Raw genomic sequence first — 22,224 nt, 5'->3', positions numbered from 1 at the left:
TCCTCCCGGCCACGTCGCTGAGCCGAGCCACTGTAGTGGCCGGACCATTTCCTGCTCCTCAGAAAACTCCTGAATGAACTCGACGTATTTCTCCACTTTTATACCCGTATGTCCGGGGCGGGGTATGCAAATACTGTCTGCCTAATTCCCATTGGCCTATTTTCATAGATCAGAGGCATATTCGGTGCTCAAGAGAGACCCCTTGTGTTGCTTCTTCGACACAACGTCTCGTTCCCTCCATTAGGGAATGGAGGTTAAATCCGTAACCAAGAAGTTTTTTTGGGACACATGACTTATTTGAGATGCTCTACATGGGCAGCAACTCACACAAGAGTCTCGGCTCACAATTCCAAAAGAGTTTGGCAGCAGTATGTTGATATGCTAATAAGCACATAAATGCATAAACACACAAATATTGGATAAAATACTCAATTAACAAATACTCAAATAGACAGAAATATTTTCCTTGATTTGCAGTAAGCAATTAAATGAAAATTTATATTTAAGTACACTTTTAATTATGATGTATTTATATTATTTAAGAATTTCCTCAATCCACCCCCTTTACTGCATCCATTTTTTCATAGTTATGCCCACAACTCTTTACTATTCATCAAATGTTCTCCTATAAGTAGTGCAACAATACAAATAATTACTATTAGTCAAGTCAAATCAAGTGTTTTTTATTGTCGTTCAACCATATACAGTTAGTACAGTACACAGCGAAACGAGACAACATTCTTCTAGGACCATGGTGCTACATAAATCAACAAAGGACAAACACAGAACCACATGAGACAACACAGACTAAATAACATTTCAACATAAAGTGCATGTGCAAACGTGTGCAAAAAGTACAGGACAGTACAATAAATTACTAAAAGGAACAGGACAATAGGCACAGTAAGAGACAGTGCAGCGCCAACCAGTACACATTTGTAATCAATTAGGGCAAAAAGATAACACTTTCTAAAAATGCAGAATGTAAACATAACATACTATGAAATAGTGTTCTGTGGACATAGCAGTTATTGAGGTAGTAGCCAGGTATAAAGTGACAATGAATTAAAATACATGTGCAAATGTTGGATGGTGTACAGGTGTATATGTGTGTCAGTCCAGTCTCTGAGTATTGAGGAGTCTGATGGCTTGGGGGAAGAAGCTGTTACACAGTCTGGCCTTGAGGGCCCGAATGCTTCGGTACCTCTTGCCAGATGGCAGGAGGGTGAAGAGTTTGTGTGAGGGGTGTGTGGGGTCAGCGTTTTGTGTTAATGTCTTTGATGGAGGGACGAGAGACGCCGATTATCTTCTCAGCTGTCCTCACTATCCTCTGCAGGGCTTTGCGGTCCGAAACGGTGCAAGTCCCAAACCAGGCAGTGATCCAGCTGCTCAGAATCCTCAATAGTCTCTGTATAGAATGTAGTGAGGATGGGGGGTGGGAGATGTGCTTTTCTCAGCCTTCAAAGAAAGTAGAGATGCTGCTGGGCTTTCTTGTTAATAGAGCTGGAATTAAGGGACCAGGTGAGGTTCTCTGCCAGGTGCACAGAGGAGCCGTTGATGTTCAGTGGAAAGTGGTCACTCTGTGCTCTATTAAAAAGTCAACAAACATCTCTTTTGTTTTGTCCACATTCAGAGACAGGTTGTTGGCTCTACACCAGTCCGTTAGCCGCTGCACCTCCTCTCTGTCTCTCACTCGTCATTCTTGCTGATGAGACCCACCACGGTCATGTCATCTTCGAACTTGATGATGTGATTCGAGCTGTGCATTGCTGAACAGTCGTGAGTCAGCAGAGTGAACAGCAGTGGACTGAGCACACAGCCCTGGGGTGCCCCAGTGCTCATTATGTTGGTGGTGGAGATTGAGGTGTCCCAGTCAGGAAGTCAAAGATCTAGTTGCAGAGGGAGGTGTTCAGGCCCAGCAGGATCAGCTTTCCAATCAGGTGCTGAGGAATGATTGTGTTGAATGCTGAGCTGAAGTCTATGAACAGCATTTGAATGTATGAGTCCTTATGAATCTAGATGGGTGAGGGCCAGATTGAGGGTGGTGGCAATGGCTTCATCTGTTGAATGGCTGGGACGATACGCAAACTGCATTGGGTCTAGTGAGGGGGGCAGCTGGGTCATAAAAGCCTCATGACGAGCCTCTCGAAGCACTTCATGATGATTGGTGTGAGTGCGACGGGATGGTAGTCATTGAGGCAGGACACTGAAGACTTCTTTGGCATGGGGACGATGGTGGTAGCCTTGAAGCATGTTGGAACGACGGCACTGCTCAGAGATATGTTGAAGATGTCAGACAGAACATCTGCCAGCTGGTCTGCACATCCTCTGAGCACTCTGCCAGGAAGGCTGTCTGGTCCAGCAGCCTTCCGTGGGTTGACTCTACATAGAGTTTTCCTCACATCGGCAGTGGTAAGACAGAGCATCTTGTCGTTGGGAGGAGGGGTTGTCTTCCTTGCCACCACATAGTTCTGCACCTCAAACTGAGCATAGAAGTTGTTCAGCGCATCTGGAAGGGAGGCATTGTGTTTAATGTTTATTATTTTTTATCCTATTTGCTTAATTCCGAGTGTACAGTATGGCCATCAGTGACCCGAGATGTATGTAATAGTATAGCAATATACATTTACATTTACATTTATGCATTTGGCAGACGCTTTTTTTCAAAGTGACTTACAGAGCCCTTCTTACAGGGACAATCCCCCTGGAGCAACCTGGAGTCAAGTCAAGTCAAGTGGTTTTTATTGTCGTTTCAACCATATACAGTTAGTACAGTACACAGCAAAACGAGACAACGTTCCTCCAGGACCATGGTGCTATACAACAAAGGACCAACACAGAACCACATGAGACAGCACAACGAAATAAAATACCTATACAAAATACCTATATAAAGTGCACGTGCAAACATGTGCAAAGTACGGGACAGTACAACAAATGTCTGACAATGAACAGGACAATATACACAGTGCAGCGCCGACCAGTACACAGTAGTGCAAAAAGATGACAGTTTCTAAAAACGTAAACATAACATACTATGAGATAGTGTTCTATGCACATGACAGTTATAAAGTGACAGTAATTAAAGTGCAACTCAGGACACATGTGTGTGTGTGTGTCAAACCAGTCTCTGAGTATTGAGGAGTCTGATGGATTGGGGGAAGAAGATGTTACACAGTCTGGCCATGAGGGCCCGAATGCTTCGGTACCTCTTGCCAGACGGCAGGAGGGTAAAGAGTTTGTGTGAGGGGTGTGTAGGGTCATCCACAATGCTGGTTGCTTTGCGGATACAGTGTTTTTTGTAAATGTCTTTGATGGAGGGAAGAGAGACCCCAATGATCTTCTCAGCTGTCCTCACTATCCTCTGCAGGGCTTCTGTGGTCCGAAGCGGTGCAAGTCCCAAACCAGGCAGTGATGCAGCTGCTCAGGATGCTCTCAATAGTCCCTCTATAGAATGTAGTGAGGATGGGGGTGGGAGATGTGCTTTCCTCATCCTTCGAAGAAAGTAGAGACGCTGCTGGGCTTTCTTGGTGATAGAGCTGGTGTTGAGGGACCAGGTGAGGTTCTCCGCCAGGTGAACACCAAGGAATTTGGTGCTCTTGACGATCTCCACAGAGGAGCCGTCGATGTTCAGCAGAGTGTGTTCACCTTGTGCTCTCCTAAAGTCAACAACCATCTCTTTTGTTTTGTCGACATTCAGGGACAGGTTGTTGGCTCTACACCAGTTCGTCAGCCGCTGCACCTCCTCTCTGTATGCTGACTCGTTGTTCTTGCTGATGAGACCCACCACGGTCGTGTCATCGGCGAACTTGATGATGTGGTTCGAGCTGTGCATTGCTGCACAGTCGTGAGTCAGCAGAGTGAACAGCAGTGGACTGAGCAAACAGCCCTGGGGGGCCCCAGTGCTCAGTGTGGTGGTGGTGGAGATGCTGTTCCCGATCCGGACTGACTGAGGTCTCCCAGTCAGGAAGTCCAGGATCCAGTTGCAGAGGGAGGTGTCCAGGCCATGCAGGTTCAGCTTTCCAATCAGGTGCTGGGGAATGATTGTGTTGAATGCTGAGCTGAAATCTATGAACAGCATTGGAACGTATGAGTCCTTATTGTCTAGGTGGGTGAGGGCCAGATGGAGGGTTGTGGCGATGGCATCGTCCGTTGAACGGTTTGGACGATACGCAAACTGCAGTGGGTCTAGTGAGGGGGCAGCTGGGTCTTAATGTGCCTCATGACGAGCCTCTCGAAGCACTTCATGATGATAGGTGTAAGTGCGACGGGACGGTAGTCGTTGAGGCAGGACACTGAAGACTTCTTTGGCATGGGGATGATGGTGGTGGCCTTGAAGCACGTTGGAACGACGGCGCTGCTCAGAGAGATGTTGAAGATGTCGGTAAGAACATCTGCTAGCTGGTCTGCAAGTCCTCTGAGCACTCTGCCAGGAATGTTGTCTGGTCCAGCAGCCTTCTGTGGGTTGACTCTACGTAGAGTTTTCCTCACATCTGCCATGTTAAGACAGAGCACCTGGTCGTTGGGAGGAGGGGTGGTCTTCCTCGCCACAATGTCGTTCTGCACTTCAAACCTAGCGTAGAAGTCATTCAGCGCATCTGGAAGGGAGGCATCTTTGTCACAGGCAACTGATGTTGTCCTGTAGTTGGTGATGGCCTGGATGCCCTACCACATGCGCCGCATGTCACCGCTGTCCTGGAAGTGACTGTGGATTCTCTGGGCATGTGCACGCTTTGCCTCTCTGATTGCCCGTGACAGTTTGGCCCTAGCTGTTCTTAGGGCTGCCTTATCGCCTGCTCTGAAGGCGGAGTCTCGGGACCTCAGCAGCGTGCGCACCTCCGCAGTCATCCACGGCTTCTGGTTAGAGCGTGTGGTGATGGTCTTGGAGAAAGTGACATCATCAATGCACTTGCTAATGTAGCTGGTCACTGATGCTGTGTATTCCTCCAAGTTGGTAGAATCACCATATGTTGCAGCCTCCCTGAACATGTGCCAGTCAGTACACTCAAAACAGTCCTGAAGAGCAGAGATGGCTCCTGCTGGCCAGGTTTTCACCTGCTTCTGAAGCGGTTTTGTGCGTCTGATGAGCGGTCTGTTTGCTGGAATTAACATAACAGAGATGTGGTCTGAGTAGCCGAGGTGGGGGCGGGGCTCCGCCCTGTACACGCCTGCAATGTTTGTGTAAACAAGATCAAGCGTGTTCGCCCCTCTCGTTGCAAGTCCACATACTGATGGAATTTAGGGAGCACTGTCTTGAGATTCGCATGGTTGAAATCTTCGGCGACAATAAACAGTCCGTCGGGGTGAGCATTCTGCAGTTCGCTCATAGCCCCATACAGTTCACAGAGCGCTTCCTTAGCGTTAGCGCTGGGGGGAATGTAAACTCCGGTTATGTAAACAGTGGTGAATTCTCCTGGTAGATAAAAAGGTCTGCATCTAACAGTCACAAGCTCCACAGCGATAAACAGTAACTAGAGACTAGCATAGAGTTCTTGCACCATTCCGTGTTGATGTAAACACACAAGCCACCACCGCGAGTCTTACCGAAGAGAGCTGTATTTCTGTCGGCACGAGACGAGGCGAGCCCGTCTAGCTGAATGGCGGCATCCGAACTCTATCGCTGAGCCACGTCTCCGTGAAAACAAAGATGCAGCAATCTCTAAACTCACGCTGCGTAGCCTGCTGGAGTCGGATATAGTCCAGTTTATTGTCCAGGGAGCAAACATTTGAGAGCAGGATAGACGGGAGAGCTGGCCGGCTAGGGTTTGTTTTTAGCCTAGCATGGACCCCCGCCCTCTTGCCGCGCTTCTGCTTTCTCGCACACCGCTTTACGACGTCCTCTCCCCCGGCCACCGGCATCAGGCGCACACCTGGTATCCGCAGCAAGCCGAGTACGCGTAGCGCCTCCTGCAGGTCATCATGCAGCTTGGTTTTTGCATGAGTCTTATATTTTAGTAGTGTCTGGCGATGGTAGACACGAACACCGGTTTCTCCATGTGCTGCAAAAGTCAGGCTTTTTTAACAAAAATAGCACCATTGTGGATCCGGAGTGGCCGCTGCGTGCTACCGCGCCACCATCTTGGATCATTCCTAAGTGCCTTGCTCAAGGACACAATGGTGGTGGCTGTGAGGATCAAACCAGCGACCTTCTGATTACCAGTTTACTAGTTATGTTCTTTAGACCACTACAAATTTGTATTATTATTTAATGTCCATATGTAGTATAATTACAATCAAATAATCTATTTCTTTGTTTTTTACAAGACAACTGGGTACTATTTTCATACAAATGAATACTATATCACCTAGATTTTCTGTGCAACAATGGTGAATTATCAGTATCCCATCTATGTGTGTACAAACATTATATTTGTTACTCAAGGTGGCACTGTTGTTTCATTGACTGACTTGAAACAACATTAACGTTGCGTTTTCACAAAGAAGCAATGTGGAAGAAAACCATAGGAAGTACAACACATGAATGATATGATATGGCTATTGCATTTTGGGTGAACTACTGAATTTCTGTAAGCTGTATATCTACTGTATATAGACTGAATAAGTGCCCAAGAAACTGTGTGGCAATGTGTTATGTTTAGCTCAATATGTGCTTGACAGCATCATTTTGTTGCATCATCTCTTTGATATAGAAAATATTAAACATCAAGATATACAACAATGTATTCTAAACATGCTTTGAAAGTTTTACACTATCTGGGCATTATAGATCCATTTGTGATAGATATACATGCCAGATTGTGAAAGACCCGAGGTACAGTATTTAATGTTTGGTGAAACACCCATGCATTTAAGGGATAAATCATTTCACCTAGATATGTAGCCAGTGTTTGAGGTGACCAGATTTCATAAGGTGATAAATAGTTTTAAACACACAATAATTGCTGCTCATCAAAATCGACCATCTATGCTCACTGCGAGACTTGAGTCTTTGACCTTTCCATTATAGGGATGAAATATTTTTTTTCCCCTGTAATAACTGTAAAGTATTATTATAGAGGTGGACATCTAGACCAGCTTTATGCTATTATTATTGGTTAGGTTTAGGCATAGAGGTGGGTTTAAGTGTTCAAAAATAAGTGTCCTAATATTATAGTGTAATGTAAATAAAATGATTGTGACTACATTTACCTGCCTGTTATATGTTTTATATGGTAAATGGTCTTTAAGCGGTATTTAAAGTGCTTTACAATACATCTCATTCACCCATTCACACACACATGGCAGGCGCTAGTGCTAGCTGCCACTGAACTTGGGGTTCAGTGTCTTGCCCAAGGACACTTCGGCATGTGGAGTCGTGTGGGCCAGAAATCGTACCACCAACCCTGCCATTAGTGGACATCCCGCTCTACCACCTGAGCCACAGCCACCCCAAACATATATTTACAAGTGGTAAGGTTTAGGAATGGGGTTTGGTTAGGGGATCTAAAATATCAATATGATAGTATGTAACTAATGTTAATTTTTAAGTAAATATACACTCACCTAAAGGATTATTAGGAACACCTGTTCAATTTCTCATTAATGCAATTATCTAATCAACCAATCACATGGCAGTTGCTTCAATGCATTTAGGGGTGTGGTCCTGGTCAAGACAATCTCCTGAACTCCAAACTGAATGTCAGAATGGGAAAGAAAGGTGATTTAAGCAATTTTGAGCGTTGCATGGTTGTTGGTGTCAAACAGGCCAGTCTGAGTATTTCACAATCTGCTCAGTTACTGGGATTTTCACACACAACCATTTCTAGGGTATACAAAGAATGGTGTGAAAAGGGAAAAACATCCAGTATGCGGCAGTCCTGTGGGCGAAAATGCCTTGTTGATGCTAGAGGTCAGAGGAGAATGGGCCGACTGATTCAAGCTGATAGAAGACCACTCGTTACAACCGAGGTATGCAGCAAAGCATTTGTGAAGCCACAACACGCACAACCTTGAGGCGGATGGGCTACAACAGCAGAAGACCCCACCGGGTACCACTCATCTCCACTACAAATAGGAAAAAGAGGCTACAATTTGCAAGAGCTCACCAAAATTGGACAGTTGAAGACTGGAAAAATGTTGCCTGGTCTGATGAGTCTCGATTTCTGTTGAGACATTCAGATGGTAGAGTCAGAATTTGGCGTAAACAGAATGAGAACATGGATCCATCATGCCTTGTTACCACTGTGCAGGCTGGTGGTGGTGGTGTAATGGTGTGGGGGATGTTTTCTTGGCACACTTTAGGCCCCTTAGTGCCAATTGGGCATCGCTTAAATGCCACGGCCTACCTGAGCATTGTTTCTGACCATGTCCATCCCTTTATGGCCACCATGTACCCATCCTCTGATGGCTACTTCCAGCAGGATAATGCACCATGTCACAAAGCTCGAATAATTTCAAATTGGTTTCTTGAACATGACAATGAGTTCACTGTACTAAAATGGCCCCCACAGTCACCAGATCTCAACCCAATAGAGCATCTTTGGGATGTGGTGGAACGGGAGCTTTGTGCCCTGGATGCGCATCCCACAAATCTCCATCAACTGCAAGATGCTATCCTATCAATATGGGCCAACATTTCTAAAGAATGCTTTCAGCACCTTGTTGAATCAATGCCACGTAGAATTAAGGCAGTTCTGAAGTAGAAAGGGGGTCAAACACAGTATTAGTATGGTGTTCCTAATAATCCTTTAGGTGAGTGTATGTTAAACACATGCAATAAATCCTAAAATTGGTGATGACTTGGTCATGAGATTACCCTGAAATGAAATACAGGCATATGTCTAGCATGACACATCATAATTATAATAATAAAAACAACATCATAATAAAGAATATATACTCTAAAAGAGCATCTATTGCTTTTGTACATCTTTTGTTTCATGAGATACGATCAGGAGACAAAGCAATATGACATTTGGAGAAACAGCTCAACCAACCTTCAATGATGAAGACATCATTCTTCATGCTAGTTATAATGACACATTACCAGCAAAGAGAAGAAAACAGAATACATTAAACTGAATCAGATTAATAAAATGGATGTCGCCTGATTTTGCAGTAAACAAAAGGAAAAGAGTGATTATTATTGCAAGATAAGGTACCAAGGTTTCTGTATTCAGAGGGCAGAACTCCCAGGGGAACAAAGAAAAGACACAAAGACACTATTACACAATCAACATCTTCACCAGAGTGAATTAATAAAAAAAGATCCTTTCTCACTGGTTTCCTCTCAACATATGTCTCTTCTTCCCCATTACCCCCTCTCCTCCACTCTATTCTCTTTATACCCAAATCATGCAGAACGACTTGCAAAAGAATATAATGTTCTTTGTGAAAGCAAGGGATTTTAATATTCATTTTTGATATCATTCAAATGGTCTCAGTGTGAGTGGTACTATAGTATCATTCTCACAACTGTAAAATATCTGCTAACACAATTTTAAGAATTTAGAGGAATTCTGATCACTCCTGGGGGCATGCATCCCTCCTAGGTCTTTCATCTAAATAATCGCCTGTATGCAGATAAGGTGACCCCAGGTATTCGAAACCTTTTAATTTCCAAATTTTGTGATTGTTCTTATTGCTTACCATTGGCTGATGATGTTTATTCTGGTCTGGATATATAAGGGGAACTTGCAAGAGTTTCAGGGGATTTCTTTAGCCAGATGAACCCAGGGTGTTGTGTGTTATAAACCAAGTCTTATTATAAAAGTCAGGTATGCATCTCTTACTCTTAAGATTCAACTTTGAGCATTGGATGTTGTGTATTGATAATTGTTTAATTGATTAGTTATGCAATTGATATGATACATATTTACCTGACTAATACATATTAAAATAGACTAATTCTGATATTATTGGATTTAGTAGATTACATAAAATCCATGTTAAAGCAAATATGCAATCAGGGTTATTACATACTAAGATTCTGCATTTGATAGCACATGAAGCACATCAACAACTTCTTAGATCTTAAGTTTCTATCTAACCATTTGGCTTTAGTTAAGTGTAATAAGGGCAAAAAGAAAGAACTATTTTAGGCAATATAATGTTGATCGACCAGTCCAAATAGTGTTAGTCATGTTAATATTGCTCTAGTTAGGGAGTCACATGACGCCATGCGAGGATCGGAAGTGTGAGTAGTGAGCTCTGCGTACTTTGATAGTTTGTAATACTTTTTATGTCATAAACCAGTGAGATTCGATACACCCTGAAAAATCCTAAGGCTCTGGAGATATTAAAAAACACTTAAGTGATCAAGCTGATACCCCAAACAGGAATGCAGATCAGGGATACCAATTTGGACGGTACAGCGGGAGAAATTCAACAGCAACTGTCGAGCATGTCTGAAATGGAGAAAGTCATTGCATATTTGATACGTTGATTGATCACTTCCAAGAGTTGGTCACAAGATTGTCGGATGTTGAAAACCTGATCGATTATCTCGAGCCATCTGGGGGAATTAGCTGCTAACCCGCTAGCGACCAAGACATACTTTCAGCATATTTGTGAAAAACTGAAGGATTTCATGTTGGAATTCCTAAGCATGAAGAAGGCAGAGTGTGGAGCAGAGGGTTGTGGGGCCGGGTCGGAATATCGGAAATTCCTAGACGAGCTCTTCCCGAGTCTGCTCGACATAACAGGCCATAAGCTGGAAATTGAGTGAGCTCACAGATACCTGGAGGGAGACAGGCATAATTTCTGAGATCATCCGATAAAGATATCGTGTTACACGAGGGGCAAATTTTGATTTTGGCTAATATCTATGCACCTAACACTGATGACCTGGGCTTTTTTATAGATCTTGAAAGGATTTTGCAAGCAGCTGGCACCCCTCATGATATTGGGAGGAGACTTTAATCTTTTGATGGACTCAGTCTTTGATCATTGTGAAGCAAATGTGTGCAAGCCCCCTAGAGCAACATAGACAATTCACAGGAGCAGGGAAGCTTTTGGCTAGATACATAAAGCAGAGAGAGTCTTTTTCTACCATTCCCTCAGCGAAATCTGCTGGTGGGGAAGTATTTACCTTGGCCATTAATATTAATAATGCTTTTAAATAATTGTGTCTTGATCTTTATAGTTCCACGCCTTCGTCTACTGATGAAGACATTAGGAACATTGTGGAATCATTAGAACTCCCTAAACTGACGACTGAGCAAAAAATTATCTTGATTCTGAGATAACGTTGGAAGAGCTTGGCGAGGTAATTAAGGCCTAGCCAAAAGGCAAGGCTTCGGGGCCAGATGGCTTTGCCACTGAATTTTTTAGATCGTATGCTATAGAGTTGGTTCCGCTTTTGTTGGAAGTTTATACGGAATCATTAAAGAATGGAAAGCTTCCACTAACCATGACACAATCTTGGATCAGTCTGATCCTTGAAAAGGACAAAGAGTTACCATCCAATTTCCCTGATCCAGCTAGATGTAAAAATATTGTCAAAATATCTGGTTAACCGATTAAGTAAAGATATGACATCTCTTATACATATAGGTCATGTCGGTTTTATTTGGGCTGCAGCTCTTCTGATAACATTAAGCGTTTCATCAGTATTATGTGGTCAGTGACGAATGATCAGACTCCGGTCGTGGCCATGTCACTTGAAGCCAAAAAAGCATTTGATATTGATATTTCAAGACCATGCTCCACCCCCGTTCCTTTCTTCCCGGAGGTGCATGATGAGCTCACACGCTCGTGGCAGGCACCTTTCACTGCCCGCACGCGATCCGTGAGCTCCTCCGCTCTCACTACCCTCGATGGCTGGGTGGCAAGGGGCTACTCGACGATTCCCCAGGTGGATCAAGCAGTCGTGGTGCACTTATGCCCAGAGAGCGCCTCCACCTGGCGGAACCGTCTGAGACTCCCATCCAGGGCCTGTAGGCTGACGTCTTCCCTGAAGGCTAAGGCCTACAGTGCTGCTGGACACGCTACCTCCGCCTTGCATGCCACGGCACTCCTGCAGTTGCACCAAGCCAAGGCACTCAGAGAACTACACGAGGGTAGTCCTGACCAAGGTCTAATGCAGGAGCACAGGTCGGGTGGAGAATCCTTATTTCTTTACAAATTTTTTTTCGTCGAATGCCCAACGGGCTGCGGTACCCACATTTACAAAAAAGAAGAGCAGTTTCCTCAGCCCCTGGGCTCTATTTCCGGTCTCCCCGGCCATCATTATCACGACCGCCGGCCACCGGTTTTCTTTGGCAGGTACAGAGATCTAGAACCAGAACCCCCGCGCTTCACCTGACGGTCTCCACGGGCCACGAGGATGAAAATCTTCCTCCCTCATCCCAGGCTGTTCCGGGAACAGACACAAGGAGCCAGGTAAGTGCTTCTATGTCTCTAGACTCAGCATCCCGGGCTCCGCCCCGTCGCGAGGCCCCGCCTGCTGGTATGTCCGATGCTGTAGTCACCTTGGTCCCTCTTACGGAGCTTGGGGGCTGGTTACGCCAAAGGGAGAGTGGATACTCCACCCTCAGGCGGTCCAGCGGATCTGGAGTCGATTCGGCCAGAATCCTCCCAGAATCCCAGAATCCTCCCAATGCCCACTATGGTACTCTCTGACCGAGGCTCCCCTTGGCACAGATGCCTTGGCAAACAGATGGCCCCAGTGAGGCTACTTGCACAGATGTTGTGCAAAGTCAGGGAGGACGGGGAGCAGGTCATCTTAGTGGCCCCTTATTGGCCCTCCCGGATTTGGTCCTCGGACCTCATGCTCCTCGCGACAGCCTGTGCCGCCCCCTGCTGGCCTACAAGCCCATTCTACCAGGGGTGTTGCGGCTTCTTGGGCGTTGTCCCACGGCACCTCTCTAGCAGACATATGTAGAGCTGCGGGCTGGGCAACACCTAACACATTTGCAAGGTTCTATAACCTCAGGGTTGAGCCAGTTTTGTCCCGTGTGTTATCAGATGACACAAACAGGTAAGTTCTGGTCAGCTGGCCAGGTGTATTGCTTGTGCGTAGCGCATTGCCCCTCCCTTGAGACGAAGACGTGCGCTCTTTCCCCAGTTGCATTCGCAAGAATTGTGAACCCTGGACATTCTTCCTCCCTAGCCTAGCGGCCGGCGAGTGTTCGGAGAGGTGAGAGTCTTCCGCGGTGTCCTCCTCTTTGGAGGGACACCCCCAGCTTGGACCATATATTTGGCCCCCAGCCAAACGATTTCGTTCCTTTTGGGGAGAACAATAGAGAGAAGGCCACGGCTGGGCCAGCCAATCCTTATACTCCTGAGCAGTTAGCCGTTCCCCTAGGTGCAGGGGACCGCTTCATGCCTGCCAGTGTGTTTGGGGTAGTTATGTGACGGCTGCTGCGCTGGCTACGAGGCACACAGCGGTCTGCCCATCTCGCACCACCAGTCTGCGTTACTTAGTTCAGCTCTTGTGGCGTTTTCCATTGGGACCCCTAGTGTCAACTCATCAACACAAAGTCGAGTGAGTGACATATAGGGAACGTCTCGGTTACTGGCGTAACCTCTGTTCCCTGATGGAGGGAACGAGACATTGTGTCCCTCCTGCCACAACAGTGAACCAACCGCTGAAATGACCAGGTTTTTGTCTCGGCTCCTCAGTGCGATACCTGATGTGTGTTTGCAACGTCACTCCTTTTATACCCGTATGTCCGGGGTGTCAACTCATCGCAACAACGTCTCCTTCCCTCCATCAGGGAATGGAGGTTATAAATATTATAATAATAATTCACTTGCACAGATGATGAGAAGTGAAATAAACATATTTAGAACTTTTTGAATTATTTTATTTAAAATGGTAAATATGCTGTTGTGATCTATTACGAACAAAGTGTCTGAAACATTCTTTGTTTCATAGAAGAATACAATGTTCTTTTATAATTTTCATATTTACCTGCCCCTGTTCATCTTGTGAAGGTAAATAAACTGTGGTTGCTCAGTTCTCTTCTTATCCAAGTGAGCTGTAATAAGTTCTTAGTAGATGAAGATAATTCACAATTTTTGTTTGTGATCTCCATTACAATAGAAGAAGACAACGCTGCCTGATTCTGAGCAGAAATATGCTGCCAGATCGTCAGACATCAGGCCAGTAAAAGTTTGGCTTCTACGCAATAAGGAACACTATTAGATACAATCTGACCAACATGATGTAGCGTTTGGTCACGCTACACCGCTACTTGCTGGAAAAAGCTACTTTGTTTTTTGCTACTGAAAAACTTTAGTTAATAGCGTCACTACATGTAGTTAGCTACTCCCCAACACTGGAAAGAACATACAGTATGTGTGTACCCTCCTGGCAAAGTATGGTAGGGAGGGGAAGTGAAGTGCCTGAATGTATTTGTGTCTTGCGCAACAAGCACATCTTTCTTTCGTGAGAACATTTTTATTTGAACACAACACACAGAATCCACCTGGGCCATGGTTTGAATGGCTTCACCAATGGCTCGGTCTGTCTTTGGCGGGGTTCTCCGCTGTGTGCTGACCCAAAGAAGAGCGACATGTTGAAAAAGCTGCAATAGCAAGCACGCAAGCAGCTCTTTTTGTGATAAATGAATTATATATATATTTCTATCATATATATACATACTGTATATACTTCCAGTCAAAACTTTTTAAACACTCATGATCTTAAAAATCTTTTGATCTGAAGGCGTATGCTTAACTGTTTGAAATTAGTTTTGTAGACAAAAATATAATTGTGCCACCATATTAATTTATTTTATTCCATGCATCCATCTTCAACAGCTTATCCAAAGTCGGGTCGTGGGGCAGCAGCTCCACCAGGGGGCCCCAAACTTTCCTATCCTGAGCCACATTAACCAGCTCTGATTGGTGGACCCAGAGGCATTCCCAGGCCAGTGTGGATATGTAATCTCTCCACCTAGTCCTGGGTCTTCTCCAAGGCCTCCCCGGGGGCATCCTTACCAGATACCCAAACCACCTCAACTGGCTCCTTTCGACGCAAAGGAGCAGTGGCTCTTCTCAGAGCTCCTCACGGGTGACTGAGCTCCTCACCCTATCTCTAAGGGAGAAGACTGCCACCCTTCTGAGGAAACCCATTTCGGCCGCTTGTACTCGCGATGTAGTTCTTTCAGTCATATATATGGTCCTCCAGGTAGGGAAGGAGGTATTGCCCCAGGTGAAGGAGTTCAAGTACCTCGGATACAATGGAGCGGGAGGTTGGCCGGAGAATCGGGGCAGCGGGGGCGGTATTGCACTCGCTCTATCGCACCGTTGTCACGAAAAGAGAGCTGAGCCGGAAGGCAAAGCTCTCGATCTACCGGTCAATTTTTGTTCCTACCCTCACCTATGGTCATGAAGGCTGGGTCATGACCGAAAGAACTAGGTCACGAGTACAAGTGGCCGAAATGGGCTTCCTCAGAAGGGTGGCGGGCTTCTCCCTTAGAGATAGGGTGAGGAGCTCAGTCATCCGCGAGGAGCTCGGAGTAGTGCCGCTGCTCCTTTGCGTCGAAAGGAGTCAGTTGAGGTGGTTTGGGCATCTGGTAAGGATGCCCCCTGGCCGCCTCCCTAGGGAGGTGTTTCAGGCACGTCCAGCTGGGAGGAGGCCTCGGGGAAGACCCAGGACTAGGTGGAGAGATTAAATCTCCACACTGGCCTGGGAATGCCTCGGGGTCCCCCAGTCAGAGCTGGTTAATGTGGCTTGGGATAGGGAAGTTTGGGGCCCCCTGCTGGAGCAGCTGCCCCCGCGACCCGACTTCGGATAAGCGGTTGAAGATGGATGGATGGATGGATGGATGGATGGATGGTCATGGTCATTTATTTTATTATAAAACTACAATTTTATAAAAAAAGTTTTTGAAGTTGATGACTTATAATAATAAAGAAAAGCAGCCAATAAGTGCCCAATGAGATGGGAACTCCTCCAATACTGTTTAAAAAGCATCCCAAAATACCTAAAGAATTTGCTTGAGAAAATGTCAAGAGTACATGTCTGCAAATGCTAGGCAAAGGGTGACTACTTTGAAGATGCCAAAATATAACACAGTTTTGATTTATTTTGGATTTTATATGGGAACTAATTCCCATAGTTCCATTTATGTTATTCCATAGTTTTGATGATTTAACTATTATTCTAAAATGTAAAAAAAAAAACTTTTGACCGGTAGTATATGCATATATACACTCACCTAAAGGATTATTAGGAACACCATACTAATACTGTGTTTGACCCCCTTTCGCCTTCAGAACTGCCTTAATTCTACATGTCATTGATTCAACAAGGTGCTGAAAGCATTCTTTAGAAATGTTGGCCCATATTGATAGGATAGCATCTTGCAGTTGATGGAGATTTGTGGGATGCACATCCAGGGCACGAAGCTCCCGTTCCACCACATCCCAAAGTTGCTCTATTGGGTTGAGATCTGGTGACTGTGTGGGCCATTTTAGTACAGTGAACTCGTTGTCATTAAACGATGCCCAATTGGCACTAAGGGGCCAAAAAGTGTGCCAAGAAAACATCCCCCACACCATTACACCACCACCACCAGCCTGCACAGTGGTAACAAGGCATGATGGATCCATGTTCTCGTTCTGTTTACGCCAAATTCAGACTCTACCATCTGAATGTCTCAACAGAAATCGAGACTCATCAGACCAGGCAACATTTTTCCAGTCTTCAACTGTCCAATTTTGGTGAGCTCTTGCAAATTGTAGCCTCTTTTTCCTATTTGTAGTGGAGATGAGTGGTACCCGGTGGGGTCTTCTGCTGTTGTAGCCCATCCGCCTCAAGGTTGTGCATGTTGTTGCTTCACAAATGCTTTGCTGCATACCTCGGTTGTAATGAGTGGTTATTTCAGGCAAAGTTGCTCTTCTATCAGCTTGAATCAGTTGGCCCATTCTCCTCTGACCTCTAGCATCAACAAGGCATTTTCGCCCACAGGACTGCCGCATACTGGATGTTTTTCCCTTTTCACACCATTCTTTGCAAACCCTAGAAATGGTTGTGCGTGAAAATCCCAGTAACTGAGCAGATTGTGAAATACTCAGACCGGCCTGTCTGGCACCAACAACCATGCCACGCTCAAAATTGCTTAAATCACCTTTCTTTCCCTTTCTGACATTCAGTTTGGAGTTCAGGAGATTGTCTTGACTAGGACCACACCCCTAAATGCATTGAAGCAACTGCCATGTGATTGGTTGATTAGACAATTGCATTAATGAGAAATTGAACAGGTGTTCCTAATAATACTTTAGGTGAGTGTATATATGAACTGAGTGGTACAGGCAATGAGTCATCCTGTTCCCGTCTGCAATGAAGATCCCGTCCGCTGAAAAAATGTATCTCGACTGTGAAGCAGAGAGGGGTTTCAAGACAAGAGATAATGTTGCTGTCTTGAAAGAACAAATTTCTGAAGAAATGGTGATTTTGCAGCCACTTATATAGCCCAACTGCAAGCCTAAAGGGGCGGGGCTCAAACACCATTGCCAATCACAGGATTGGTGTTATTGTACAAGGGCTTCAACTAGGTTGTAGAAAAATTCCCCATAGCAATCTCTAGCAATTTCGAGTGAACCGTAATCGTAAGGGAACTGCAAGTCAGAAAACTACAACATGTCAGAAAACACAGCATCAAGACAGAAAACGCAATGACAAATCCGTGAAAATGGAAAGAATAGGTACAATAGAAAGCAGAAAGCCGAGTTAGTGACTAAACCAGTTAAGTTTACCCAGAGTAAGCTGTAACCTCAGTTGTTTCATTCCAAAAACTGGAGTTTCTTTTTTGGGAACAATCCTAGTTGTGACCGAGCTGTGAATATGTGTGTAACATGTCAATGAACATTGACTGGAATTTATAGCCTCGGCTGATGAAATCATTAGATGCACCTGTAGCCAGGATATAAATTAACTCCACCCTGAGGTAGTGGGTGAGATTTTTCCCGGGCAGAAGAGGACCTCTTTGCCTATAACAGCGCAATGTCTCCTCTACTGCTCCCTGAGTCACCCAGTCCCCTAGGGTCTGGACAAAAGGCACATACATGACCCACAATGCGTCTGTATGCGTTTCTTTTCCCCGGTTTCTCTGCTCTCAGGAGTCTTGGCCAATGTTCGCCAGCAAGGTCTTGCCTCCTACTGATAGCGCCGCGCTGGCCGAACAGAATATGGTTCTCAGAGTTAATATCTCTCCTCGACGGTTCGCCTTGGGCGATTCCAAACAGGGAGGACCTTCTTTCTCAGGCTCAGGGGACAATATTCATCCCCGGCCTGAATTGTAAAACCTCCCGTAGGGTACCAACTGAGGTACATAGGGCTTTCTCCTGAGATTATCGAGACCATTTTAAGTGCTAGGGCTCCCTCCACTTGGTACTGGTCTGGGTAAATTTTAGAGGGCAGAAGAGGACCTCTTCGCCTCTGTTGTTAGCGCAATGTCTCCTCTACTCCTCCCCGGGGGGGCTGATCGTGGTGGCACATACATGGCACAAATGCGCCTGTATGCGTTTCCCTCTACTAAGTTCATATTACAGAACCAGCTAACTGCAAGTTTGCTTCAGTTCTGGATTTTCTGTAGGAAGAACTGTCAGCGGGCATTTGCCTCACCACTGCCAGGTTCTATGTGGCCTCCACTTCGGTTTGCCATGCCTTGGTGGGCGGGGTGCCCTCTAAGATGCATCCTCTACTTGCGTGCTTCATTCGTGAGCCATACGACTGCAGCCCCCTGCTAAGACTAGGACCTCTTCATAGGACTGAGCAAGTAGTCCTTGAGGGTCTGATTAAGACCCCCTTTTAAACCTCTAGAGTTAGTGTTTGGTAGACTTCTGACTCTCAAGATGGGTTTTCTATGGCAAATATGTCTCTAAGGAGACTTGGGTACCTACAGACTCTGTCTCTTTTTGCCGGCCTGTTTAGAGTTTGCCCCAGGTATGACCAAAAGCATTCTTTGCACCCTCTCCCTGAATACCTGTCCAAGGTGCCTTTCACAACCCTTGGCCGGTTACTCTCTTAGCCTTCTGCTCCCTGCCGTTTGTAACGCCAGAGCAGCTAAGACTTCTCAGGCTTTGTCCAGTCTGTACCCTTCAGACTTATGTCCACCGCATTTGCCAGTGGCATAAAGTCAGGGCAGCAATTCTTCCCTTGGAAGCCGTGGCTGGGTGGCAGTCACCTCCTGGCAGACTATGTCACTTTGGGTGAGGGATGTTACTGCCCGGGCCTACGAGGCACGCAGTCAAGCTTCCTCCTGTAAAGCCTTGGCTAGAGGTCTCCCTCTGCAGCTAGTTTGTGATGTGGCAGGTTGGTCCTCTCTGCACACATTCATTAGATTCTTATAAGTTTGGATGTTCTTGCCACTCCGGGCTCTTACGTCCTTGAGTAAACATCTCAAGCTCATGTCTGAGGCCTCTCATGCTCTTGTGAGCATACTACACAACCATAGGGGGTCCGGACAACCACAGTGCGGCGGCATGGGTATTCTCGTTCCCAAAGTGCTCTTCAGCGCAGCATCGTAGTGTAGGTTTTTTTAAAGGGAACGTCTCAGGTTACATATGTAACGCTTGTTCCCTGAAAAAAGCGGAATGAGATGCTGCGCTTCTTTGCTGCACTGGGATGCCCCAGGACTGCTCTTCAAAAAGAAGTATCTGACAACACTCTGATAACGCATTCCATTTGTTCCCAAAGCGCTATTCAGTGCTTTAACCCGAGACGATTTCTTGGGATGTACCGAGAAAGTGTTCTTTATTCATAATGTTTGGTGTACTCGCTTGTTTCTTATTTACATATACAGGCACAATGGTTCCCGCCTCTTCGTAAACAAAGACTGTGATGCAATGTGTGAGTTTATGGGCTTGTTATGTAGTAATGTTGACAGATAGATCATCATTTGGTTCGCCAGTATTATAAATAACTTTTCAAGTTTCCCTGGTATCTTGCTCTAGCATGTGCAGTGTGGTGGAAAGGGGTGTGTGTGTAGCTGTAAACAAAAGCCTATTAGCAATTTTTTTAAATGGGACGAGTCATTTGATACACACATTTATTTTGCACTTCATGGTCACCATAGATTTGTATTAATTTTTCTTCTATTTCAATCATTCTAACTGACAACCTAAATCTATTAATCACAAGAGTTGTTAGTCTAACTGGTAAATGCTGGGTTTCCCAAAGCACTAAGAAGGACTTTAGTAGCACTTAAGTAGTACTTAATTTCTAAGGCGTGTTTCCCAAAAGCATTGTTATCCAAGTAGTTTGTAACAACTTTCGTAAATTAATGAGAGCTTTGAACCGCACTTAAGTGAAACTTTCACAGTTTATCAAAGACAACAAGACATTAAATAAATTGTATTAACATATTTTGATAATTGGAAAGCCATTTTAAACTATTTCAGAGGATAAAGAAATGTTGAAAAAATCGTTAAGATATCAACAGGCAACATTCGGTGCATGTGGCAGGGCATCCAGGCCATCACCAACTACAGGACAAGATCAGTTGCCTGTGACAAAGATACCTCCCTTCCAGATGCGCTGAACGACTTATATGCTCCGTTTGAAGTGCAGAACGACGTGGTGGCGAGGAAGACCACCCTTCCTCCCAACAACCAGGTGCTCTGTCTTACCACGGCTGATGTGCGGAAAACTCTACGTAGAGTCAACCCACGGAAGGCTGCTGGACCAGACAACATTCCTGGCAGAGTGCTCAGAGGATGTGCAGACCAGCTGGCAGATGTTCTTACCGACATCTTCAACATCTCTCTGAGCAGAGCCGTCGTTCCAATGTGTTTCAAGGCCACCACCATCGTCCCTATGCCAAAGAATTCTTCAGTGTCCTGCCTCAACGACTACCATCCCATCACACTCACACCCATCATCATGAAGTGCTTCGAGAGGCTCGTCATGAGGCACATTAAGACCCAGCTTCCCCCCTCACTAGACCCACTGCAGTTTGTGTATCGTCCAAACCGTTCAACGGACGATGCCATCGCCACAACCCTCCATCTGGCCCTCACCCACCTAGACAAAAAGGACTTGTTTGAATGCTGTTCATACATTTCAGCTCAGCATTCAACACGATAATTCCTCAGCACCTGATTGGAAATCTGAACCTGCTGGGCCTGGACACCTCCCTCTGTAACTGGATCCTTGACTTCATGAATGGGAGACCTCAGTCAGTCCGGATTGGGAACAGCATCTCCACCACCACCACACTGAACACTGGGGCCCCCCAGGGCTGTGTGCTCTGTCCACTGCTGTTCACTCTGCTGACTCATGACTTTGCAGCAATGCACAGCTCGAACCACATCGTCAAGTTCGCAGATGACATGACCGTGGTGGGTCTCATCAGCAAGAATGATGAGTCAGCATACAGAGAGGAGGTGCAGCGGCTAACAGACTGGTGTAGAGCCAACAACCTGTCCCTGAATGTCGACAAAACAAAAGAGATGGTTGTTGACTTTAGGAGAGCACAAGTTGAACACTCTCCACTGAACATCGATGGCTCCTCTGTGGAGATCGTCAAGAGCACCAAATTCCTTGGTGTTCACCTGGCGGAGAACCTCACCTGGTCCCTCAACACCAGCTCTATCACCAAGAAAGCCCAGCAGCGTCTCTACTTTCTTCGAAGGCTGAGGAAAGCACATCTCCCATCCTCACTACATTCTATAGAGGGACTATTGAGAGCATCCTGAGCACCTGCATCACTGCCTGGTTTGGGACTTGCACCGTTTCGGACAGCAAAGCCCTGCAGAGGATAGTGAGGACAGCTGAGAAGATCATAGGGGTCTCTCTTCCCTCCATCAAAGATATTTAAAAAAACACTGTATCCGCAAAGCAACCAGCATTGTGGACGACCCCACACACAAACTCTTTACCCTCCTGCCGTCTGGCAAGAGGTACCGAAGCATTCAGGCCCTCACGGCCAGACTGTGTAACAGCTTCTTCCACCAAGCCATCAGACTCCTCAATACTCAGAGACTGGTTTGACACACACGTGTCCCGAGTTGCACTTTAATTACTGTCACTTTATAACTGTCCGCTACCTCAATAACTGCTATGTGCATAGAACACTATCTCATAGAATGTTATGTTTAAGTTTTTAGAAACTGTCATCTTTTTGCACTACTGTGTACTGGTCTCTCACTGTGCCTATTGTCCTGTTCATTATCAGAAATTTCTTGCACGGTCCCGTACTTTTTGCACATGTTTGCACATGCACTTTATATAGGTATATAGGTATTTTATAGAGGTATTTTATTTAGTTGTGTAGTCTCATGTGGTCCTGTGTTTGTCCTATGTTGTTTTTATGTAGCACCATGTTCCTG

At 45.6% G+C, this 22,224-nt stretch overlaps 1 pseudogene; it reads right to left on the bottom strand.

Annotated features, from left to right (window-relative positions):
- Positions 1 to 22,224, bottom strand: part of LOC127617774 (neurexin-1a-like) — a 233,428-nt pseudogene that overhangs the window by 152,953 nt on the left and 58,251 nt on the right.

The sequence above is a fragment of the Xyrauchen texanus genome, chromosome 24 (genome assembly GCF_025860055.1).
Source record: "Xyrauchen texanus isolate HMW12.3.18 chromosome 24, RBS_HiC_50CHRs, whole genome shotgun sequence".
NCBI classification, from domain to species: domain Eukaryota; kingdom Metazoa; phylum Chordata; class Actinopteri; order Cypriniformes; family Catostomidae; genus Xyrauchen; species Xyrauchen texanus.
Note: the sequence above shows the minus strand (reverse complement) of the source record. Positions and strands in the feature narration are given on the sequence as shown.